The 27950-nt window shown below is 35.7% G+C and overlaps 1 protein-coding gene and 1 long non-coding RNA gene across 2 annotated transcripts in view; one reads left to right on the forward strand and one right to left on the reverse strand.

Annotated features, from left to right (window-relative positions):
- Positions 1-27950, forward strand: part of LOC307009008 (uncharacterized protein) — a 416885-nt gene that overhangs the window by 347683 nt on the left and 41252 nt on the right. The window lies entirely within an intron of this gene.
- LOC307002673 lies at positions 1215-24665 on the reverse strand. Its single transcript, XR_013798518.1, has 5 exons — positions 24393-24665; positions 24229-24290; positions 21673-21758; positions 2102-2248; positions 1215-1935 (listed from the first exon to the last, which is right to left on the reverse strand). It is a non-coding gene; the product is annotated as an uncharacterized lncRNA (long non-coding RNA).

Raw genomic sequence — 27950 nt, forward strand, 5'->3', positions numbered from 1 at the left:
TTATCATTTAAAAAAAAGAAACTTTTTTTTTTTTAATAAATACAAAACTATTTATTTACATTTTTTGTTTTAATTATTACTTTAATTTATTAATTACTTAAGTCATAATTAATATTTCACCAACTTACGAACTTCTAGCAGTTCCTTCACCAAAACCCTGATGTAATGTAATGTTCAATGCATTTCATGTTGCTGATAACATGTCAAAAAAAAAATCTTCTTTTTCTTTGTATTTTTATATCAGTATGAATATTATCCAATTAAAACACATTAGATCAAAAGATCTAAAAAGTAATCAAAAAGTAATTAAAAAGATTGTATTACGTAAAATGTGTAATGTCGTCACTAACCACAATTTTCATCATGTAATTTGTATTCAGTAATGGACTACCGAGTCCTGGTTTACTTAAGCTAAATGAAATAAACATACAGTGCCAGTATCAATGAAGTCACAATTCGAACCGGTCTCGTTGACTTGTGTTCTCTGAATCCATTGTCCTAATAAAACTGAAGCCCTTGATCTGATTACATTTCAACAAGGAAAATGTTACACAATCTGTGTGTGAGGACAGACATAGAAGCAGAGAGACTGGTCCCAAACACAGAGCTGACATAATGAGTCTGGCAGCGAGAGAAAGAGGGATTGGGCTGAGGGGATTTAGATCTCTCCTGAGACACACCGTCTGATCGGAAACACCCTGACCCGGTCCACACTAAAAACAAGCGGCGCGACAACAAAACTAGAACACTCTCATTACAATGAAGGCTTGTTTTGTAGATGAGGCCTAGATAAGGTCTGCTTTCCTCACTAGAAAGACAAGGCAAGGCTATGGAATATATATAGATATAGTGATTTTATTTTGGGAAAAAGATCTGCATCTTTTCACATACACTAAAAGTTTAAAAGTATTGGGGTCTGTGTTTTTGAAAGAAGTCTCTTCTGCTCACCAAGGCTGCATTTATTTGATCAAAAATACAGTAAAAACTGTAATATTATGAATCACCATGTAAAATAGCAGTTTTCTATGTGAATATAAAATGTAATTTATTTCTGTGATCAAAGCTGAATTTTCAGCATCATTACTCCAGTCTTCAGTGATCCTTCAGAAATCATTGTAATATGATGATTTGATGTTCAAGAAACATTTCTGATTATTATGAATGTTGAAAACAGTTGTGCTGCTTAATAATTTGTGGGGGAAAAAAATGTTTTTCAGGATTCTTTAATAACTATAAAGTTCAAATGAACAGCATTTATTCAAAACAGAAATGTTTGGTCACATTATAAATGTCTTCACAGTCACTTTTGTCCTTTCAGATCCCAAACTTTTGAACAATAGAGTATATTTTAAATGGATTTCAAAATCTATAATGACCTGGAAATATGATACTAATATACATGTTAAAATATATGAATGCATTAAATATATACGTTTTAGTTTAGTTACATAACAAAACATATTTATTTTAAAATTATACTTAGCATGTATTTGCAAGTCGAACTCCGAACTGTAGCTAGACTATTTTCAAACACCGTCCAAATTATGTATGTTGTTTCATAAAAGCCTATATTGCAAAAGATCATGTTAATAAATAGGAATACAGTGCTTGTTAATATGGGCAATGAAAGAAATATGTGCTGCTAAAGTAAGCCACGTGAAATAGGCCAATGCAACCAATGCCAGCAGCCTCATAACTACATGACTGCTATTAATAATCACCTCTTTGAAGTCAGTGTCGTAACCTGTTCTGTGAGGTTAGAAACACCATTGCAGTGTCTGTATAGAGGTGGGGCAGCAGGTAATGTTCCCCAAACAACAACAGTGGAAACAGTAGCACAGTCCTATATGGATTCGGCTTCCCCTTTGTCCCTCTTTTTGTTACTGGAGCGCATGGAAGCTTGCATAAACAGGTCAGTTGAAAAGTAGGTCAGCGCTGAAGGGAGGGAGGATTGAGAGAGAGAGAGATGGTGATGGACATGAAGTGAAAGTATTGGTAGGAAAACAGAAAAGAGAGAGAGAGAGAAAGAGAGAGACAAGCGGGCCTGTCCTGTCGAGGAAAGCTCATGGTAAGCTGAGGGAAAACAGTCTTCTCAAGTTACCTGGTTTATTTGTAACTGCCGAGAGAGGTCAACGGATCAGGACACTGCTGCGTGTGTTTGTGCCATTGCACAACGGAAATACTGTGCACTGGGTTGTGACTCGCTGTGAGCTTTCCTCCACATCTGACCGCCCTCTGCAAGCTCAGTCTACAGACAAAATGTACATAAAACGATTTATTTTTATTAAAGCAAATTGCTTGCTTGTTCACACAGAAAGCTAAGTCTGCTGTGTCTGGCATTCATTCTGAAAATCATAAAATAAACACATTTATGCACTGTAGATCTAGACTCAACTAATCAGCTGCATTTTTATGCAAAAACTATTTTTCAAAGTTGCAAATAGTGATGTTTGAAATACGTTTTACAAGAAATGCTATTTCAACTTCAAAATCGTACTTTTAATCCAATGCGTTATTTGCCGTTTCCCAGTAATTATTTGTGAAATTCACGAGTGAAAGTTGTTTTCCTACTCTAATATTCTTCAGTGTTCCTCAAACGTAACTAAAATGCTCATAATTGTTACCTAGAAATAAGTTAGACTTATTGTAGATTCACTTAGTAATTCAATTTCCTATAATAATTAATATTTAAATATATTTATAATAAAAAATTAGGATGAAATGTTTGCATGTGGTTAATAGTGGTTCTAAAAGTTATTATTCTAAAGAAACTTCAGTGTGATTTTGATGCAGGTATTAAAAATGAATGCAGGTTAGATGCGCAAATTCATCCGTGCATATTAAAATGATTACACTTTCTCCATCTATATAAAAAAAACAAAAACAAAAAACACGTACTGTGTTAGTAATTGTACCATAGTAATTTGACACCCATGAAAAGGTTCAATGGGGTTCTAAAGACCTTATGCACCAAATAATAAGTGCAGCCATCTTTAGAATATGGTTTTCGAACTTCCGTTTTAGCAGCTCTGTATATTTCTATGGCATTGCTGTCGAAGAGTAATTACCTGGTGTAGTGGATTTACTTAATACTGTAGAGTTAACGAAAGTTATATCATTAACATTGTAATGTTTGTCATGGATGTCATAACAAATGTCAGTCAACCGGAAAGATTTTAAAACAAGCGGCTAATTCATAAATCCGTAAGATCTTACCTTCATGCTGTGGAAATACAAACCGGAAGACAGAACATGACAGAACAGAACCCTTCAAGCTCTACCTTTTCTTCTAAGAGTGAGATTGATCGTGAGCGATTACCATATTGATGTTAGTTATCTATATTCATATCCACATTTAGTGGAGTGTACTTCAAAGAGTACACCTGTACATATGTAAATGTCCATAGAAAAATGGTGGTACATAATACTTTTTGTTTTGGGCCGATTATGTTTTTGAAAGGCCTTTTTATGTAACTAAGACAAAAACTAAACACTAAACAAAAGCGTTTGACCTGCTGCAGTGTGTCCTCCACCCACACAGACAAACACAAGCATGTCATCATGAACACCGATCACACACACACACACAAACACGGCACTCCCTGTTGACTGTTGACCTGACTTTTTTACTCCACTATCTGTGACCCAAAATCATATTTTACAATCCCTATTACAAACAACTGCCCATCATCAATCATTTATGTTTAATCAGTAGTGCAGGATATGCTTCGGATGTGTGTCAGTCACGGAGACCGAGGGATCAAGGTTTGGTTGGTTTTCACGGCCCATTATTATCCATTAACAGCCATTTAGCACGTATTCTGACGAAATTTCATTTTGTATTATATTCTAGTACCGGTAGATGTTTTAGCAGTGTCCGATACTTTTTGCAGTATGAAACATACATTAGCATTTGTTTTTACATTTATTGTGCACTTGCAGATTGATTGATTTATGTAATATTAATTCTAGCGGTAGTGAGGTGAAAGAAACAAACTGGGTAAGCTGGTTAAACCGACCCTGTTCTAGATTTGTCGTATATTAACAACACAATACATTTTATTGTCAGTTTCCAAACATTATGCACATGGCAATAAAATTCTGCCTCTGCCTGGAAACTGGGCTATAAATACTAATAACAGTTTTTTCCTCATTATGCAAGTATCAGTACATTAATAACAAGAGTATATAACTAAGAAAGAAGGCAATGCGGCCTTGAGATTAAGAGAGACGAGTTTAATATGAGAGAGGAAAGGGTTTTATGTGTTTGGATATAATTCAAAACATAAACATGGACTATATCTCGTTCTGCTCGGTTTCCTTCCTGAAGCCAAAAACATTCCCCCACCTTCCCGTTTATCCCTCCTACAATGATATGTAATGTGTGGACCATGTACACTTCTGACTTATTTCTATTCAGTTAGTTTTACAGAAACGGTGAGTACATGTTCTAAAAAATGTGCAAAACAAATTCAAGGCAATACATAGGCTATATATATTTTTTTAAATTCATTACAGTGTTATCGATGTTAAAAACTTGTAAACTATATAAATATATATATATAAATATATGTTTTTTTTTCCACACACACAAACTTATGTTAGATGCGATTAACCGTGATTCATCGATTTGACAGCACTAAAAAAAAAGAATAAAAACAAGAAAACAAGGTATTAATTTACATTTACACATCACTTTTTTCATGCGGTTTATTTGAGCACATAATTTCTGTACATAACGGTTTAATGTGACACAAATATTGAAAAAATACTTTTTAAAATACTTTTATTGCTAATGTTTTATTTTTAAACGTTAATATATATATATAATTTTTTTTTCTGATCAGCCATATTGAGCTTCAGCTTAGAAAATGTAATATACTGTAGATGAGAATGAGTCACTGTTTCAACTACTATGGGTTTCCTTTTTCATGACTTTTTCAGTCTTTATTTGTATAATGTAAATGTAAAACAAATGCAGTCTTAAGTTACATTAAATATGCCTAAGCTAATGATAAAAACCCTTGCTGTCCTTCCCATTGTGGTTCTAGCTTGGTTTACGTAATACAGTAAGTAATACATAAAATGCAAGCAGCTCAGACAGATTGCACAACACAGTCAGTTTTTTAGTAATGCAAGCCTCTCATGATGAGTGTGTGTGTGTGTGTGTGTGTGTGTGTGTGTGTGTGTGTGTGTGTGTGTGTGAGAGAGAGAGAGAGAGAGAGAGAGAGAGAGAGATTGTCTGTGTTTATATATGCACAATGTCTCATATAAGGAAGCAGAGATCAGATTTTCAATAGTCTAACTAGCTTTGTGCCCATGTGAGTTCAGCGTTTACTGGAGAAATATCACTCCAGCTGTTTTTGTTTTCATTTTCCTATTTGTATCCTGAAATGAGGTCAGATGGCCCACGTGAGGCAAGGGAACGTGGATGGCGGACGGAGAGCTTAATGTCTTGTTTATCCGTCCCTTTATAACTTGACACTGTTGTACAAGTCTGACTCACATTCTCTAGTATTACAGTTTTGCGGACTGACCCGTAAGCGACAGAGTTCTGTGTGAATGAGGAAACACGTACACACCTTACAGAACAACAGCTGGTAAAGGAACATTCCTGTCATGATGACTTTTTAAAACATCAACAGGTGCCACACAGACCCATGAGTAGACAGACAGCATTCATTCCTAATTCAATTCCTTCTTAATTATTTGCAAAGCTAAACAAGCACAAACATGTCCCAAATAATATATATAATTATACATATAATTTAGTAGATTTAATAGAAATAATGTATTTTTTGCAAAGCTAAACAAGTACAAACATGTCCCAAATAATATATATAATTATACATATAATTTAGTAGATTTAATAGAAATAATGTATTTTTTTAATAAAATTACATATTTTATTATTAAAATATCTTAACATATTTTCTTGTTCAGCCCATGTTGTGTTCATTTTTGCATATTATTGGGCTTTATTTTTTGTGTTTTCATATTTTCATATAAATTGATTTTAAGTTTGTTAAGTTTTCAGTTTCACTTGATTTGATTTTGGGTCTCAGACGCAGAAACTCTTTTAATTAAATATTCATAATCCTAATAATTCTTTATTAAGATTTCAAGTATATGTCCACATTGAGAGCCTAATAAAAATAAATAAAAAGCTCAAACTCAAGGGACAAAATCAAATTATTTAAGTAAGAAATACTTTATATAATTACATAATAAAAATGTATGATCTATAAGTTATGACAACATATGTTTTTACAATGTTTGAACTATTTAAATCAAAATAAGTTAAGCAGTTTAACTCATTTAAGTCAGTTTAATGTAATTTAGTTTGAAATTACTTAAACATCCAAATTCATTGTAATTAAAAATTTAAGGCAGCAACTTTTTAGTGTAGGCTACATTATTTAAATAAATAAAAAGGTAACACTTTACAATAAGGTTCATTAGTTAACATTAGTTAACTACATTAGTTAACGTTAACTAATAATGAACTGCACTTATACAGCATTTATTCATCTTTGTTAATGTTAACTTCAACATTTACTAATACTTTATTAAAATCTTGTTAACATGAGTTAATGCACTGTGAACTAACATGAACAAACAATGAACAGCTTTATTCATATTAACTAACATTAACAAAGATTAATAAATACTGTAACAAATGTATTGCTCATTGTTAGTTCATGTTAGTTAATACATTAACTAATGTTTAATAAATGAACCTTATTGTAAAGTGTTACCAATAAAAATTTAAAAAGTAATTTAAATTGAATGTGACTTTTTAAATCACATGATTAAAATATATATACTTTTTAAGCCCTTCGTTTTTGAATCTTTTGATTCTTGGAGGGGTTATTTGACACAAACATTGTTTTTCACTTTAAAGCAGACTCTCTAAAGTGGCTCAGGAAATAGGAATCATAAACTGTGTTTATAGAGTTTGAGAGTAAATTACATTTCACAATATCGCAATATTATTGGTTTACACAAGTACACATGAGCGCAATTCACAATTTTATAGTTTCCTTATTTTGCAAACAGCGATGACACTCAAGCTTGATTCCAGTGAAAAGCCTTATGGGATTGTTTAATGTTTTGACCGGAAAGCACACCTTCCTGTAACGGTCACTTTGAAGGACCCTTCAGAGTGATATGCTGTCCTGTTAAAAAGATGTTCCCACTTAAAAAGCCCTGAATAGACTTTCCAAAAGCCGTCTGGATCACGGCCTTTGTATATATAAGCGTTAGTGTGGCGTGTTAAATGTTTTTATTCAACACTGGCTAGGCAGTTCAGAGGCTACAGCAGAATGTAGGTCAACTCCTCCCATTCTGGCCGTCACCTCCTCTCGCGAACACAGAACCTCAAGTGAACCCACTCGTCATGGCAACGAGAGGGCAGCCAGTCATAACGCAGCTCAACAGAAGGGGCGTGGCCAAACGAGCAGCAGACATGGGCATTCCGATTCGTTCTGTGTTCCATCTCCCTTTCTTTCGTTCCTCCCTTCTCTCTCTCCGCTCTCTTTCCAGTGAACTGGAATTGTTTTCCTAGGAATCCTAGAGTGCATTATGTCTCACTTTTCTGTGTAATACAACAAATTTCTGGCACGTCCAGAGCACTTGTCATCTGTCTTGCTCGGCACAGTGTTGACACTTATTTGCCCTGCAATATTTTCTCCTCGTACAGTAAAACTATGTATTTTCAGTTAAAATATGGTGCCATATGTTGTGAACAGTGGAGCTTATATACAATTTTCTGATTGAGAATATATTTAATTTAAATCTTCAAATGCCAAAGTATTACAAAACCTATATTAACCCCTTATATTGGCATCTATTGGCCATTATATATTTAAAACAGTAATATCCTATACTAAACCTAAACCAATCTTGACAAACTATATATCTTTTGAAAGCTTACAATCTCTAGTTTTCATTTGTGACTGATTTTTAAAATACATTACAGAGGAGCCGTAATTTATCAATTTGCAACAAGAATATTTTCATACTCCTAAGGCATGTTCAGACCCTTATTTTGAAATAGTGATGAACAAGAAAAATCATGAAGGAATGGTAGAAACCTCAGTTTGTTTTCATGCCAAGAGTTCAAAAGATAGCATCCATTCAATTGTTTTAGAAAAAAAGGTCTGAAAATGTTTTAAATATAGAGAAAAAAATTATAGATTCACCATTAGTTGTGATCTTTTTATGTTTCTTAGAGGTTGAATTAATTTCAAAATCTGCCAAACGTCCAATACTACTTCTGAATAGGATGTCTACTTCATAAATTGTATGAAAATTGCATATTTGTATTGAAAAATATGGAAATGGAGGCGCCCTTATATGGGCAGTAATGTCAACTAGTGAAAAAGTTTGGTACTGCGCCCAAACAAAATCTCACTGAAAGCTTATTTTTTGAGATGTCAATCTAAAATTTGAAACACGACTTGTTCAGATTTGTTGCCTTTGATTTTTTTGCAGTTTTAGAGTCCACCAGGTTTTAAAAAATATATATTTTATATAAAATATGAATAATTAAATTTTTGACGTTGTACATTTTCATAAAATCAAACTTCTATAACTTTTTTCTGTTAAACGATCTTCATTTATTTCACTTCTACAAAAATATGCCAAGTGTCTTCTTAAAAACAAGACCAATCTTACATCTATATTCCAAAGCATTCTTGAATTACAACCATTTAAGTTCAGAATGTGCATTTTCATGTCTATTAAAAAAAGGGGGGCGTTTGGGGCAAGAAAATCCATTTCCAGTGTTGGATACATCAGGCACATGGGACTGTCGTAACTCGTAACTCATGTACTGACACAACTGGGGTACATTTACATTTATTTGAATGTTGATGTTAATGTACATTGCCCCGTTTTAGATTAATTCAATAAATATGGAGACATTAAGATAGGAAATAATAAAAATGAAATAAAGCTAAAAGAAAATATATTTATGCAAATACTAAATATATGCTTAAAGGTGCCCTAGAATGTGTTGAAATAATATTTTAATTTTGTCCCTGATATCTACATAGAGGGTTTGTGGCTTAAAAAGCCATTTAAAATGTCCAGAAAAGGTTTTACAGGTCAATTTCCAACCCTATAAATTGGCCCTAGAATGAAATGGTCTGTTTTTACCTTATTTGGAAGGGTCATGAATAGTAATGAGGAGTTCTGCTCTGATTGGCTCTTTCACTGCAAGCGTCAATGGCAGAGGAGAAAACCCGCATAATATCAAAATACTACTGTTATCGTGTCACGAAATGTAATTCTAAGAGTGTTTCAGTCGAGAATGTAGTTGTTTAAAGGTCAAATCTGTGGTTTATTTATAAAGATAGCGCCTATTTGAAAAATATATCTGACGTTTTCGGAGTTGTGAGATCCAGGCGATCACCGGGCGTTCAGCGCTCAATAACCCCGACTGGGACAACTTTTCCTCGGCTAGTGCTTCTGATGTTTGCCGCTGGCTCTGGTGTCTCTAGTCTAGTGGTTAAACATGAGATATTATTTGTCTTGTGTATATCTAACGGGCGATCTTTGGTCTCATTAATCTATAATTTGTTCCATGGCAACTCGTTTTGGCTGAGGGCAAAGTGAAGTATCATAATTGTATATATTTAGGCTATTTAACTTGAGCTATAGGCTATTTTAAGCTGACTTATGTTTGACTAAATTGTTTGCTTTATTTATTTTTATTTACTTATACTTTTATACTGGATATCAGATCATTAAAACTGACATTTAACAAAAAGAGTCAATTGTGTAATTTTATTTTAGGCTGACAGTTATATATTTTAAAATATATATAATATTTTTTATATTTATTTTATTATACATTCTCTTCACTGTACATGTATAATAAAATAAAATGACACAACCCCGTCTCTGTTTTTTAAATGTCAGTTTTAATGTTCAATAATGTTTCATAAAAGAAGCAGGGTTGCGTTTTATATTTCGTGTTGTTATAAATATATGCAGTGAAGATAATCAATGTACACGATGCCTGAACCACATTTGTGTGGCCATTTAATGTGTTTAAGAATTTTTTTTTTTAAATGAAAAGAGGCAGAGTGTTGTTTTATACCATATTTCGTTTTTGTTGCCTAAAATATACAAAAAGAGATAACCGGAGTAGCCAGAGCGTGCTGAGTGACGCGATCAAGAACGCCGCTGTCCCATTTGCAGAATAACCGGACTTGCGTCCTCTCGTCCTCGGGAGTTCGTTCTCCTAAGTCGAACTTGGCAAGTCTGAACTACCAAGGACGCAAGTCCGAAGTTTGCGTACTTTGTATTGAGAAACGGCCTCGGTGTACAACCGTATAAGTTTGAGCCGGTTTCAGACGACGATGCAGAGTTTGAGGAACAAGCGGTTGTTTGTAGAATGCAAATGGACGTTTCGGAGTGGTAAGTTTATTCATTATTTTCAGTACGAACTTAACAGTCACGCGTGTGTGTGTGTATGTGCGTTCGTTCGTTCGTGCGTGTGTGTGTGTCTGTGTGCGTGTGTGTATGTGCTTCACCTGCGCAGCGCAGTTCTGTGTAGCACCGTATCTCTGAAAGGGCTTGGCTTATGCAAATTTTGGAGGCGTACATATTAATGATCCCATCGGTTACGTCACAGTAGGTGTTATGTGGAGATTCGCCCGTTTTTCAGGGGTGTTTTTCAAAAACGAGATTTAAACAAGAAGGAGAAAACAATGGTGTTTGAAACTCACTGTATGTCATGTCCATGTACTAAACTATTGTTATTTAACTATGGCAAGTTAAATTCAATTTCACATTCTAGGGCACCTTTAAATCTTTTTTCAGCATTATTTTAAAAGAAACAGTAAAATTACCAGTGAAATGTGAGGACATTTGGCCCTCACAAGTATAGCTAAATCAGCACGCACACACACCCATGTTTTATGGGGACTTTCCATCGACTTAAAGTCTTAGTTCACTTTCAAATAAACATTTCCAGATAATTTACTCACCCCATGTCATCCAAGATGTCCATGTCTTTCTTTCTTCAGTCGAAAAGAAATTAAGTTTTTTGAGGAAAACATTCCAGGATTTTTTTCCATATAATGGACTTCAATGGCAACCAACGGTTTGAAGGTTCAAATGTCAGTCTCAATGCAACTTCAAAGGCTCAACACGATCCCAGTCGAAAAATAAGGGTCTATTCTAGCAAAACGATCGGTCATTTTCTAAAATAAATAAAATAAAAGTATATACTTTTTAACCACAAATGCCCGTCTTGTACCATCTCTGAGAAGCGCCATCCATTACGTCATCACTTTGGAAAGCTGCATTGAGACTGACATTTGAACCTTCAAACCATTGGTTGCAATTGAAGTCTATTATATGGAGAAAAATTCTGGAATGTTTTCCTCAAAAACCTTAATTTCTTTTTTATTTGAAAGTGAACTAATCCTTTAATTATTTTTTTATACTGTACAAACAGTATGTTCTATCCCCTAACCCTAAACCTTAATACTTTCTGCAAAAACCATTACTCAGTATAATTATGTATATGCATGTATATAAAATAGACATTCATACATTATATAATATATACATGTAAATTAAAGGAAAGAATAACTGTTTCTTGAAAGAGTGAAGGACAGAAAGAAATGGATGCAGGGTGCATGACATGGAAGAAGGGATGAGGGATGGGTGGATGTTTTCCGGTGTTACGGATGGAATGTGAAAGCTGGCGTTTTAGGAGAGGCCCAGCTGGTCATGTCAGACAGCCTTCGTTTTATGAGTCTCGAGTCTTCGTCGCACACGGCTTACAGCTATTATAATTCTCTCTTTTGAACCTTATCGTGATATTTTAAACATGCAGGAAGCATTAATGCCTGTTGAAATCATTTAGACCACAAAAAGCACACAGCACATATATAGTAAGTACTCTGAAATGAAACACTGAAAGGAAAGGTATGTACAGGAAAACCACATTATTATTTTTCCTCTAGCTGAAATGTACAACCAATGGAATCTGGGTTTTATTTTTCATTTTTAAAGCAGATGTATTGCATATGTACTGGTTAAATTTGACGACCCTTGTAGGAAAACCTATTGGTGAACACTGCAAGTAATTTGGCAAAACGTGACCCGAGTGGTTTGAGGATTCTGAGCTATGCTTGTGTTCACCGCAGGTTTGGCGATAGAGCATCTTTCTCACGCTCTCTAAACGTCTCTTTCATCACTGCCTGCATTTTACACATTTTTCTGTCCAACTCATATCCTGTAGAGATTTGGAACAAAAGGGGGGCAATGAAGAAAAGATTTAAGGCTGAAGAGAAACTGTAAGCTCTGTGTGTTTGCAACATTCTCATTATAGATTGTGCAACTCTTGATGAAAAACTGGCCAAAGTGCCAGACATTATGACTCACGACAGGTGTTGTCAGGTGATGAAAAACCCCACATGAGAAAAACTTAACAGAATCTACTAGAGGCGGGCGGTATGACCAGCTAAAATCAAAGAACTAGATAAAAAATAAATTAAGAAAACCCCGAAGACTATGGATGGACCCCCTACTCACCTGTCAATCAACCAGTGCACTTTAGATTTTTTTTTTTTTTTTTTTGACAGAAAGAAAGAAATTACTTTATATTACTTGGTATTATTTTACTCAGCGAGGATGCATTCAATTAATTAAATGTGACAGTAAAGGCATTTATAACGTTGCAAAAGTTTATAAATTACACACAAAAAAAGAACAAAAAGAAAAAGAATTTGAATAAATGCTGTTCTTTTCTATTTTTCAATGCCTTTGCGCTCACTCGCAAAATCTTTTGCGTTTCCCCGAGAAACTTTGCAGTCACTCACTAAATGTTTTGCTTTCCCAGAGAAACTTTGCTTTTAGTCGCAAAATGTTTTGCGTTCCCCTGAGAAACTTTGCGTTCTGATTACCATCACACTCACAGGACTAAATTACATTTAAAAATAAAAATAAAAAGTTATTTTAAATTGTAATTTCACACAAAAAAAACAAACTGAACTGAAAATTTTGAACGATAGTGTTCTGTTCACCAATGTAGCATTTAATTCGTCAAAATACAATTAAAGATGCATATTTTAAAATAAACAAGTGATGGCCAAGTGAACAACTGTTTACAATAGTGATCATATTCTACGTCATATTCTCTCCTGGCATATATTATTAATCCTACAGCTGTCACTGTGAGTTAATGTTAAGGTTAAGGCCCACAGGATGACATTTCACACAGGTCAAAGGCCAATCACTGCAAAACGTTAGCTTAGCCTAAAAGGACTCGAACAGGCAGCACCTGCTTATAAAGAGAAAGCGATGAGAGCTCAGGCAGCAGACTAAACAAGTGGTACTTCCTTTATAGGGGAAAGGGCACATAACAAGCATTTTTGCAGAGCCACGTGAGCCTGAGAGGTTTTTCTTGTTCAGAACTGGTTCCATTTATCATTTGTGCATTTTCTAAGAACATTTTTCCAAATCATAACCACAACTTCTTAGATCGTACAGTACATTCCCAGAAAAAAAAAACGATCTAGACATGGATCTATTCATAGAACAGCCCAAATCTGTCCTAGGAAGCTCTAAAAACATACTGTAGAAATTTACGCCATGTTATATTGCAACATCCAACAACACTTGTTTTAATCAAGATAGCTTTGCTGATGTCAACTAACAAAAACAAGATTCAATTCAAATTAGTTCATTATTGGCAAGCCAGCACTACAAATTTTGCGCTATACATCTCAACACTGGTGAGAAATAAACACGTAATATAACAGTGAAATGTAAAATATGAATATCCCCCGTTTCACACACTTTTACATTCATAGTGATTAATCAGTCAAAACTTGCTCTGATACTAAAGATATCCATTTCAAATAAATGTTGTTCTTTTAAACTTTCTATTTAATGCATCCGGAAAAAAAAGAGCATAACAAATGTAACAGAAATATGAATTGATTATTATTGGTGAATTGCTGTATTTTTTCTGTATGTCGCAGCTAAAGTGTATAATTTACTTAGTTTCTACAGATCTCTTGTGAAATCATTTCAGCTCAAATCACTATTTTAAATACTTTTTTATTAGTTGAGTAACAAGCATTATCGACTGACTGGATATTATCACTTACATACTGTCAAGGACATAACCATATCTTGAACATTGGGGGCGGGAAATTCAATTTTGCTATTTCTAATTATTGGGTTGTGTCGATTGGTTACGGCCCTGCATACGGTAGCCTATGGGTCAACTTCACTATATTGTTCTTTAATTTCTGCAATTCATATTAATAAATGACTTCCCTCTAACCCTGTACTTTCATATATCAGATGACGATATACGTAGAAAAAATGTGTGATGAAATTCAGGGGAATTATTACTCAAATCTTTGAGGAAAGATACAATTTCAAATTACAAGGAAACATAATTGTGAATCACCAGCGATTGAGCTTTCCAAAAGTGCTTTTTGCATTTAATTTAGCAATTTAATTTCACAGAATCGTGAATCTTTAGCACTGCGTCTTTGCTTACATGGCGGCTGGCCAAGAGACAAGGTTTTCTTGCAGGTTGAATAGTTTTCCTCTCACGTGTACCTGTTGACCTGCTTTCATCTCGGGCCGCACCCGGACTTTGATTTGTTAATAATTCAACTCGGAGCCTTATCTCCATTTCACAACAACAACTGTGTTCAGAGCCAAATAAGGGATAAGAGGGAGACAGCTTAAACGGTTTCTGTAAACCATAAACGCTATCAGGTGAAGTCATGAGGAAATAAGCCAAGTGTAGCATTATGTTTGCGAAGCACACGTGACTATGACAGAGAAGAATGAGGGAAAACACACTAAACTATTATCTCATCGTTTACCGTAACAGATCTTAATATATCTGGATCAGGTGAATCACCTCTAGCTCACACATCTAAACACTTCACGTGTTGACACGGCGGTGTTGTGTTACAATAACTATTGTTAACTAAGACCCCAAAAAAGCTGGCGACTGGATGTTAACCTAATTCTGACCTTGGTTTGTAACAAACTTGGTTAGTAAACAAACATACCCCAGTTCAAAAAGACAGACGATACGGTATAACAGTAGGTTATCAACAAAAAAAACAAAAAAAAAAACAGCTATAACCTATATTAAATATTTGTCCCACTGTAAACTGGGCAAAGTTATGAAGTATAGAACTTAGACAGCTTTAGAAGTTCTCAATTTTGTCAAAACCTGCAGATCGACAGGTACCCTTTTTTTATTTTATTCATGTGCCTCATAATCTTTAATCAAAATAACTTTCACTCCCTCTTGCAGCTCATCTCTTCTCTTCTCTGATAATGCGTTTACTGGTGTGAGGGCGGGGCAACCTGTCACTCACATGAGATCCACCAATAGCAAACCACACTTTGCTTACTTTGTAAAGGCAGGGGTACCACTGATAACCTTTGATGATCTGAGAAGTAAACGTTTGCCTGACATGGCAACATTACAAAACTAAACCAAAAATCAATTGTCTCCATATTTTTCAAACATATTACTGATTTTGTTTATGTCTTTGTTCAACGGCATGCAAAACAACCTCACAATAAAACCCGGTAACCTAATTTCACTCCAGAGAGCAGAAAGGGAGAGGGAAAGACCTTGAGGCTATATTAATGGCTTCCGTCCGGCTCTGTCCAACAGTCAGAGGTGTCGGCTTACACGGCCAGCCCTCGTTTACATGCCGAACCGCTTCCTCCGCCCTTAATTCAAACACCTGAGGGAGGGACACGGATTAAGCCGTCCCCATGTGACAGCGAGTTCACATGCACCGGGGAGAAACGTGTTACTGTAACACCTTGTCGGAGGCCAGAGCGGTTATGTAAAGACCTGCCGGCCTCGAACACTGCCAAGGGCACTGCAGGGAGGGCCAGCGGGAATAGAGGAGTTATGTGTGTCGGGATGGGGGTTGGGAAGCGGGAATGTATCAGCTGTTGTTGAGACGGGAGTTTTCACACTGGGCAGTGCATGCAACTATTACTTTTGGGGTTTTAACTTTTTCAGAAATGTTTCTAATGGGACCTGAAACTATATGGCAATATATAAACTATATATTTAAAAAATATGAATCAGTGTGTATGTATATATATATATACTGTGTCACACTGAGGTTGAGTGAGAATGAGGTTGAATGTTTGTGAGTGTGTATGATGGTGTGTGTGTGTGTGTGTGTGTGAGTGAGTGAGAATGAGGTTGAACGTGTGTGTGTGTGTGTGTGTGTGTGTGTGTGTGTGTGTGTGTGTGTGTGTGTGTGTGTGTGTGTGTGTGAGTGTGTGAGTGAGTGAGTGAGCGAGTGAGTGAGTGAGTGAGTGAGTGAGTGTGTGAGTGAGTGAGTGAGCGAGTGAGTGAGCGAGTGAGTGAGTGAGTGAGCGAGTGAGTGAGCGAGTGAGTGAGTGAATGAGTGAGTGTGAAAGTGAGTGTGAGTGAGTGAGTGAATGTGTGTGTGTGTGTGATGTTGAATGTGTGTGTGAGTGAGTGCGAGTTTGTGAGTGAGTGTGTGAGCGAGTGAGTGTGTTTCAGTGAGTGCGTGTGTGAGCGAGTGAGTGTGTTTCAGTGAGTGCGAGTTTGTGAGTGAGTGTGTGAGCGAGTGAGTGAGTGAGTGAGTGAGCGAGCGTGTGTGTGTGTGTGAGAGGCTGAGAGTGATGAGTTTCAGTGAGTGAGTGCAAGTGTGTGAGTGAGTGAGTGCGAGTGTGTGAGTGAGTGAGTGAGTTTGTGAGTGTAAGTGTGTGAGTGAGTGTGCGACCGAGTGAGTGTGAGAGGGTGAGTGAGTGAGAATGAGGTTGAATGTGTGTGAGAGGGTGAGAGAATGAGTGAGTTTCAGTGAGTCCAAGTGTGTAAGTTAGTGTGCGAGCGAGTGTGTGTGAGTAAATGAGTTTCAGTGAGTGAGTGAGTGAGTGAGTGAGTGAGTGAGTGAGTGAGTGAGTGAGTGAGAGAGTGTGTGAGTGAGTGAGTGAGTGAGTGAGTGAGTGAGTGGGTGAGTGAGTGAGTGTGTGAGTGAGTGAGTGAGTGAGTGAGTGAGTGAGTGAGTGAGTGAGTGAGTGAGTGAGTGAGTGAGTGAGTGAGTGAGTGAGTGAGTGAGTGAGTGAGTGTGAGTGAGTGAGTGAGTGTGTGAGTGAGTGAGTGCGTGAGAGTGCAAGTGTGTGAGTGAGTGTTTAGGTTAATCTTGGATTACAACAGCGAGAGCGCCTCTTCGTCACATGAGCTTTACGCAGAAGCACGTCACATTTCCACTAGGCTGTTCCTTCTGAACAGCCTTATGGGTTCAATTAGCAGTGATTGTTTTAGGATTGAAGACTGTGGAATAATACAGCAGTCAGTGTCAAAAATCTGAAGTACTTAAATAAGAACATTCAAAGAGCTTTGAGGAAATCATTTCCATGCAATTAAACTAAATGTTTTTGAATGGATTTGAAGTCTTGTAGACTTTGTTTAGTTATGATTACTAGATGCAATGAAAATGAGAAGCAGAATACAAATTTGGGTTTCCCGTATATGTGCACCACCACACAATATACAATAATTTAAAAAATAATACTACATTATAATTCTACATTACTAATATTTTAACAAAGATTACCTATTGACAGCTTTCTTTCTACAACGGAAACACTTTTTAATCATGGTTCCATTTTTTAAATGTTATTATGTTAGTTAAATGTTCTTTTTTTACATTTACTAATACATTATTCAAATCAAAAGTTGTATTTGTTAATGTTATTTAATGGATCTGAGCTGACATGACCAACAATGAACAGCTGTATTTTTATTATGCAACAAATGTGTTGCTCAATGCTCATTGTTAATGTGAATTAATGCATAACTAATAGGACTTTACTGTAAAGTGTTACCATTTAAATGAATTGCACATAATGAAACTACCATAAAATGTTTAAGAATTGGCGTTGCATTGTTGCATTGGCGCACATTATTTAATTAAATTGTACATTGTTTGAGTGTTGGTTACATTGATCTTCACTGAGGATTAAAAGGGAGAAAAAGAGATGGAAATCTGGAAGATACTAAATAAAGGTGATTATTTGTTTTATATCTGTCCAGACCAGCATAGGCAGCAGGAGATGTGACTCATTTGGTGGACGCAAATTACAGAGACTGCATCATCCCACAAGGGAGATTCCATTTATTTTTGTCCTGTGTGGAAACAATAGTACATTGGGAACAAATGTAGCATTTTATTCCCAATCATGTGGTTAACAGAGGAACAAGATCACTTAGTTAGGTTAGACAAATCTTCGCAGACAAGACAAGTAACTACACAACATTTCGACCGTGACCTACATAGCTAAATACCATGCACTATACTCACTTCAACTAAAAATAAAACACTTAACATCTCAAACATAATTCATGTGGAAAAAAACCCCAGCAGAAATGGATTTTGAGTATCTTAGTCTTACGCTCTTCAAATAAATGCTCCCGTCTCCTCTGTTATCACCGTTTCCCTAAATATTAAGCAGCAAAGCCAGAGAACCATTAATAAGATTAATAAGAACCATTAATGACTGAGCACCATGTAATAACATCAGCATATAGAATAACTTTTGACCGTAATGGAAACATGTTTATTTTTATTTATTTTTACCAAATGCACTTACAAATCGAAGGCAAATCGATCAGGAATAACAGTGTTTGGATTTGTTTGAAATTGGATTGTTGATACAAGGTGGTCAAATATATCCCTGCAGGTAACTCACGTTCACTGCGGAGAAACAAGGTTATGACGGCTAAAGCATTGATAAAAAAAAGCACAAAGAGTAAAGAAGAAGCTGTGCTGATGGAGAGAGGCAGACAAAGAATGGCCACCACGTGAAGGGCGAGTGTGTGCCGTCTTCAGGCCATGTGCTGCTAGCAAGCGTGTGTGAGAGAGAGCGGCCAGTGTAAGCAAATGACTCATCCTTAAGGAGCCCCTCCACACACACACACGCTCATGGTAAATGAAAGCACGGAAAACACATTAAGCTATCATCCAAATGAGAGAATGGCAAGGATAGAAGTGGAAAGAAAACAACAGTGTTTTTCATCCTCTTTTTTCCCAAAGAGGGATAGAAATAGCATAAACACAGCAGCAGCTGAGCTCCAAAGCTGTGTGATCTCACGACCCCGAGATGCAAAAAATACTACAGAAAAAAACAATGTAATTTACATGAAAAATTTAGTTCAGGCACGAATGAAAAAAAAACGAAGTAAATTCTATATTGGTACTCAATTAAATCGTGTAGAAATGAAAGCATAAATATCAATGTTATAAAATTAAGTAAAATTACTAAACTTTTCTGATACTGGTGTTCCCATCATGCACTGGCCCCTGAATAATTAATGAGGTTGATTTTTCACTTCACTGTTTTCCAGCTGAATTTACACAGTTTTATCATTGCTTTAGATGTTAGATTTAGTAAATTGCCATTTTGTGACATTTGGAGTTCATTTTCTACTCAAAATGACACATTCAAACACAAAAACCATCCATCAAATGTTACCGTGATTGTGTATTATCTACCAAGTATTGAGGTCTCTGCGTTTTCTGAAAACACACACGATTTCTGAAATGTAGATATGGTGTCTCACACAATATCTATTGTATTAATTACTTCTATTTTAAGTAAAGGATATACTTTAAAGTGTGGTTTGATTCAATTTTATGTTTGAGTGAAATGTATTGCAAAGGAAACTGCCACTAAATAGATAATACTCAACCTTTTACTAGCCAAGTTAAAATTACTTATTTTCTTTGTTACTTTCACTTAACTTAGTTAAGTAGAGTTTACTTATGTGAAATTTAGAAAATATTCGTGCAAAAACTTGCCAAAGAAAAATGAAGTAAATTGTACTTATAATTTTTTTTAGTGTAGTTAAAAGCATCTTTTGACTAAATTTCCTTATTTATCTGTTTGGTAAATCACATTGATTTGTATACTTCACTGATTTTGCACATGCGCATCTTGTAGGGGAATATTTGCCGGTTTCCCCAAACAGACCTTCTCAAGCTCAGCAGGAGAGCATGGAGATCGTTGCCCGGCCCTTGTTTAATCATTCCACAGATTCAGAGTATTTTAAGTCTGACAAGACATTTCAAGGACATTTATCATCCTGTCTTTCAGTCACTGAATAGTTGATTTGGCGGTGTCATGTTGAAAGAAGAGCCATCTTGAGCAGGTTTTAGATTTTCCTGTAATTTGTATCATCCATCTTCCCCTCTATATGCTGACAAGAGCATCAGACCCAGCCGATAAGAAATACTCCCACAACAGGGTACGAACCCTATGGTATTTTATTTGGTTTTCATCAGAACTACAGCTGTAAATATTAGACAAAATTCTGATCTGATAACAGCAACTTTTGCAACATTGCCAAATACAATTGATCACAGGGGTCAGTAACTTTAGAGAGCACCACAAAGTGTAAACACTGGCACACAAGAAATAAATATTATATGTGTATATATTATTTGTTGGATGTAACGATACCCTCATGTCACGATTCAATGCATATCACGATACTGAACTCACAATACGATATTGCGATACTCAGTCCAAGACATATGGTAAAAGGTTAACAAAAAATGTACTGTTGATTAAAATGGTAAATTTGATATTACAATGTGGGTGTAAATGAATAGGGCTGGACTTGGTGCTGGTACCCCAATGCACAAGACAATAGTGACACCAGAATAAAAATATTAATGATTCTGAAGCTGAAAATACAGAATTATTTTAGATGAATATGCTTGCACTGCTAGATATATTTAAAATTATGTAGGCCACTTTTTACTGGTAACATAAGACATTTGGCATTATCAGGACCCATAAATATCCCCCCATTGCATTATTATACATTATATAGCAGTTTAATGTAGTACTGTTAAACTTGAAACTCACACAGAAATAGTATTTTTGGTTGATCCATACGCACTACATGTTGTCACTATCCACGATACATATTGTTGCATTTTTGTATTGCGATATATTGAGACACGATATATTGTTACACCCCTAGTTGATACTTTTTTTAAATACAAAACAATATATTTATAGTATATTGAAGTGACGCAACATAAAATCTGAATCAGAATACTTTGAATTTAAGCCAATTCTGATTCTGATTATATGTGTGTCACTTCAATATACTATAAATATATTGTTTTGTATAAAAAAATTACTGAAATATATATTATATATTAGGGCTGTGAATAGCGGCTTACCAGAAGCAAAAATCGGATAAAAAGGGTTAGAATACAAACAATAAAAAAAGGGTTAGTTACAGGTGCATTATATATATTTATAGGTCAACTGCTTTACTCATGACTGTAATGGCACACATTAAGAAAATATTTACATCACCGAGGGTGTTTGGATTAGACTTGCATATGTTTGATACAATACGATTTTTTTTGTTTGACCCTTTTGATTGTAAGCTGTGTTACTGTCAGACTAAGTGCACGTGAAGACTGTGTCACTGTGTCTCTGTGTGTGTGTGTGTGTGTGTGTGTGTGTGTGTGTGTGTGTGTGTGTGTGTGTGTGTGTGTGTGTGTGTGTGTGTGTGTGTGTGTGTGTGTGTGTGTGTGTGTGTGTGTCAAGGTTGTTCTTGCACGGGGACTTATTGTTCATGAGACTCACCCTGTGATTCAGCCCATTCTCTTGAGCATGTTCTGCTTTGACTCTCTATATCCTCTTGAATCTTTTTTGAGTCCATGTGCGAGTTCCTGTTAAATGGTGAGTGACAAAAGTATGAAATGACAAATGTAGGCGTGTTTATACGTAACAGCATGAGTAAATGTATGTGTGTGTTTGTTTGCACGTACACTCCCTTAAACACATTCATGCATCCAGGTGTTTGTGTCTGCACGTGCTTCATTATGAAAGGCAATTGCTTTCTCAAAATAGAAAGTGTGTCAGTTAAGAAAAACAAAACATGGATTACATGAATAGTCGTGTGAGAACTTTGATATTAATATTTGACATTCTGTAAAAGCTGTAGGTCAGATAAAGTCAATAAGAATTTTTTTTACCTCCACCATAAAACACATTTCCCTTCTAATATTTGTGTTTTTTATGGTTGCTTTCTTACAGCTCTTTCTGGACAGCTCTAGTAATGAGTTGGTGAAATCAAACGTGGATAATAATAAAGTCAATCCCTTCCATTCTGGATGCATGCAAATGACAAATATGACAGATCTACAGTAAGACAAATAAATGGGTGTGCAAACTGATTTTGAATAGTCACAACAAACTGCCGTTTTTAGCTCTTAAATTACATCTGGTCCTCTGGTCCCAAGATCTTAAATTCATGGTCAGAAGTTTAGGATCAGATTTTTTTGGGAAATAAATAAAAAAATGTATTCCGCAAGGATGCATCATATTGATCAGAAGTGACAGTAAAGACATTTATAATGTTACAAAAGATTTATATTTCAAATAAACGCTGTTCTTTTGAACTTTCGATTCGAATCATGAAAAAAAAGGTTGCCACAAAAAAAGCAGCTCAACTGTTTTGAACATTGATAATAATCAGAAATGTTTCTTGAGCATCAAATCATCATATTAGAATGATTTCTGAAGGATCATGTGACACTGAAGACTGGAGTAATGATGCTGAAATTCAGCTTTGATCACAGGAATAAATTACATTTTACAATGGATTCAAATAGTAAAGTTATTTTAAATTGTACCTTTTTACTGTATTTTTGATCAAAAAAATGCCTTGGTGAGACTTGGAGACTTTAAACATTAAAAATCTTACTGACCCAAAGCTTCTGAACAGTAGTTTATGTGGTCAGTCACACTATTATATTTACGACGCCTTTTATTAAACCGAAAGTTTAGATTAGATTACACATTAGCAGTGACAATCAAAATAATCTGTTTAGATTGTAACTTTACTGAAACGTAGTCAAGTTTAACGGCCCATCTACACTGAGAGCGTACAATGTGGCGTATTAAAGCTAGAACACCCCCGTGGTGATCAAAGAAACACTGTAATGCTCGATTTCATCATTCTAGTTGTGTCATGTCGTTCAGTTTCGGTGTAGACACAGTAAAACTGTCAGGCGGCTGGGTCTGATTAATCGTGGGGTGCTCCGTATCCCTGTCCGCTCCCACGCTGCGGCCCACTGAGGGCCTGTTGCACTGACTCAGGACCTGCTCTTGTCTGGCCCGAAAACCCCACAGACCTGCCAGAGAGTGAGTCAGGCTTTTCCACCCAGACATACTGAACATAATGAAATGCATCTCTGTTCTCGATATATTTGTACTAGACTCTTTGACATTCTTTATTTAGTTTGAATACGGTCTCCTCACCTCTGCCATAGGTTAACAAACTTCACGGACAAACTTCACTGACACCAGGTGTTTTGGATAAGACATTATTTCAGTACAAAGTTAGCAGAAAATATGCACGTGTCCAACATAGAGCAACCTAGATGACAAAATAGATTGATTATGTTGACATGTTCTCATAAGGCTGTGCTTTTTGTACCATCTAGTGGCCAAAATGCGAAATTTCATTTACTTTCCACTTCAGACTGCCTTTGATATAACAAGAGAAAAGGATTTTTTTTTTTTGTGATCTTTATATATTGTATTTATTCTGTTGTTGTATGTCACCGTATAACAGGTAGCCTACACACTTTGCACTGGAACCACCATTAATTAATATTGTCAGGGTTCTTACTCTAAAAAAAAAGCTCAGTTACTTCACTGACATTGACTATTGTGTAAATAAATGCTTGATCAGAGTTACATCACTGACATTGACTATTGTGTAAATAAATGCTTGATCAGAGTTACATCACTGACATTGACTATTGTGTAAATAAATGCTTGATCAGAGTTACATCACTGACATTGACTATTGTGTAAATAAATGCTTGATCAGTGTTACATCACTGACATTGACTATTGACAAATTGACAGTCATCTGTCGCCACCTACTGGAGTGATGATGTAACTGCAGAAAGAGTCGCTACAAATGTGAGATGACATACAAAATACTTTAGTAGTAAGCATAGCACGTTATTTTGAGTACAGAAATATGTACTCAAATGACTTCGTCACACCTTTGAAATGTAGCCTATTGATATTGCATAACTATGGGAACCCTGCAGTTGAGTTTAGTGTTCAGGGTTAAACAGGGTGAAAACATCCGATATTTGCATCCACCTCCTCCACACTCACCTCCTCCATATCGCCTGTCAATCCTGCCTTATTTCCATCCACCTCCACTGTCTTTATTTGACCTGACAGTGTTAGAACAAATACATATCATTTGACCGTTCCTTAAAAACTATCAAAGTTTGTAAGGCACTAATAGGCCTGTGTGTTTTTAATAGCCTACTTACACACGAGTCTTAGGCACATTAACCACGTAAAGCCTAATGTCCGTCCTGTGGCTGTGTCCATCATTCACTTTAACCTAAAATACTCGCTCATAAATTAAACCACGGTTTACAACCACGATATGCTCGCGGTTATTTAACAATTGGCTTTTAATAAACAACTAGTAAACGACAGATACTGTAGGCTTTTGCTGCACTTCGTTATATCCGTTGATGATTCTCTCCGTCTCACCGAGTCGCAAAATGGCTTCAAAACACTTTCAAACAGACCAGAGTGAACAGTCAGTCAGATCACGTGGTAATCAATAACTCCTGCCATTGCGTCTTTAATTAATTCACACCGGCATTTTGGTAATTGTAGACCTACTGTACATTGTTTTAAAAGTAATTTTGTCTCTTCGTTCTCTAAAGCCTAAATCTAATAAAAAATTAATAATTATAATTAAATACCGCACTTCTTGGCACATAGGCCTAAGTATGGAAGCCCTTTCCCACCACCACATACGAAAAATATCATGCTTTGATTAATAGGCTAACTATAATATTAAAAGTCCAAATTATGGGGAAAAAACTCTAAATTAACTGTCATAATAATGAAATAAAGTCAAAATTGACATAAAAGTCGATATTATGAGAAATATGACAAAAAGTAAATTATGATATACAAATTCGATTTTTCATTCCACAGTGACTTTATATCTCAATTTCAACATACTATTTATTTATTTTTTGGCTATACATAGTTCCTACATGACGTCACAACATACGGCCATTTTCCGACCCGTCGCCATTTCTGTGGGCAAAACATTAGAAGGAGAAACCATAGGGAGAAACTGAAACGAGTTATAGTTTCGTGATATAAAGTGAAACTGGTCATCTCCTGCTGGGTCAATGGATGTTCAAATCGTGCCGGAGGTTCAGTTAAATTTGGATTTTACAATATACCGATGCAATTTACAGTTTGAATTAACTTATGTCCTGTATGAACAAAATTACGGGTATTAAAAACATACAAAAACAACATTGTTTCCACTGTTCGATCGCGCCCGCGCCTCTCTCTCTCTCACACACACACGCATTCCAGCATTGCAATCTCAGATTATGTCCCTAAAGAACCCGCATATAAAGTAGTTCCGCATTATATTAATTAATTTGCACGCAAGTTTTATTTATTTTTATACAGTGACGTCACGTCCGTAGGACTCCGTACCGTTTCGGTTCAATACGAATGCATGTACCTTTCCACCCCTATTCTTCAGTGTACAAATAAGTATGCAAGTTACAGAAAGCACCGATGACTGTTTCAAGGGGAACGTAGGAATTAAGTTGTGCAGGCTATGGCTTTTTAATAGACAGATAGTCTAGCATCATGCTACATATCTTCGCTATGATGACTACTTTTCCATTGATTGCACTTGAGCAAACGTCCCCAACCCAACCCTCGGCAAACTGAACGTTACGCCTCCAGTGATTTCCAGGCTCGGAATTGCTCACGTGTGTAAAGACTCCTAGCCAATACCAGATAATGGTACACATGATAATACTGTAATGTTATCTGCGGCAAAGCTGCATAATAAGTGCTCATGCAGTGCTTCCTTCGTTAGCGCATACAGATCCACACCATTTATGACTGAAATTTTCGCATAATTTGTACCTCTCTCTGTCTTGTGTTAATAGAGTCTCTTTATAATCTCTGTCACTTCATGGTTTTCGTAACATTATAAACAGAAAGAAATATTCGAAATTTGCTTGTAAAACTTTGTAAACACAGCAGCTTATCAGACACAGTATGCAGCTTATGCCATCAAAGATGGCGTCTCCGGGGAGGTCATGTGACATTAATTGGCCTGTGGGAACTATGTATAATTATTAATATACAACAAGTAGGAATGAGGAATCACACAAGGTTTTTAAAACAAGTTACAGGGTTATGGCAAGTCCACTAAGTCCATATGCCATAATTCACTACATCAGGGTCAGAAACAATAAAAGCATTGGACTGAGCAGGAAACCCAACACTTGCAGTTTTCTGCTTAGGCCAAAGTTGTGCCACAGACTCAGATGACAGACTCCATCTACAATCACAGTCATTTTTTCAGATTTTACTTCTTTATTTCTCCACGTGATCTGCTGAGGTCATTGAAATCTCAATGCCATCGTAGTCAAGTCTTCAATAAAACTGAACAGGTGCTTTAAGATGTGTTAATCATAGCTTACTATAAGGCTGCTTAGGTGCCTATCACCTAGTCTTATACCAACATTTGCAAGTGTGACTTTAGATGCTTCTTGCTTGTGTCAGAGACCTTTGAGTGTATTCAGACATCGTAAGCATTTTATACCAGCTCATTTTCACAATGCCTCTCCTTCCATAGCAGCAAATCCACATCGATCTGTGCATAACCATCTTTCATCTCAGATCAGCATGTAGATTGCGCTCACGGTTTCAATTAATTATGTGTATTTACATGTTTTTTATACAGTTTTTCCAGACACAATTGCTTCAAGTCAATCAGTGAAATGTTTTAGGGTTCAGAAAACATTTGAGTTATAATAAAATACAATAAAATAAAAAATAAAGAAATAAAATAAAAATACAATAAAAATACAATAATAAATGAAACATTGAAATGATTAAAATAACTATAATATACATTGCATTCAATCTAAAATTTACAACATAAACTAACATAAATATTGTAGTACTAAAATATCTACATTTCAAACATCTTAGAGTGATAATACAATTTATCTTGTTAATTTTACACTGCAAGAGCTTGTACAGTACAGTATAAGTCCGTAAAAGTGATTGTGGAGAGTCAAGTTACTGAATTGTGTGCAGATAAAGGAGGATACAAGACATAGTGGTGTAAAAAATATCAGTAGAATGTACAGTAGTGCAGCCACACAGCCTCATAATGATAAATCAGAAATATTTCTGTAAAAATTGGATTCATCAAATGACATGTGACTGAAATGGCATGTATCAGTGGACAACAACAGCATGAAAGCGTCTCAGGAATGCCACCGCACCTGTTGGAGCGGCTCGTCTTCCCGCATGATACTTTAATGAGAAGGAACATGTGAACTGATGATGTATTTACCATAGGCAGTCTGTGCAGACATCGAGTCTCATTCCAGGCCTCTAGGTTTCTGATTGTGTATCAATTCGAAGTAAGTGCATTATCACACAGTGGATCTGGTTAGACGGTCTCGTAACAGAGCGGAAGGTCATTGAAAAGTATTTGCTTTATCACATTATCACTGCACTGAATGTGAGGAATTCAAGAAGGTGCCGTGTTTGTTATCAGTCTCTTGTCACTTAAAACAATTTACAGTTTATCAGTTCATGAAACTGAACATGTGATATTTGCCTTTCCATTGCAAAGCCCTTCAGTCAACATAATTGGCATGATATATATATACACACATACACACACATATATATATATATATATATATATATATATATATATATATACACATATATACATACATACAGGTGAAACTCGAAAAATTAGAATATCGTGCAAAAGTTATAATTTTGATGATTATGGCTTACAG

The sequence above is a fragment of the Phoxinus phoxinus genome (genome assembly GCF_949152265.1).
Source record: "Phoxinus phoxinus genome assembly, chromosome: 1".
In the NCBI taxonomy this organism is placed as follows: Eukaryota; Metazoa; Chordata; class Actinopteri; order Cypriniformes; family Leuciscidae; genus Phoxinus; species Phoxinus phoxinus.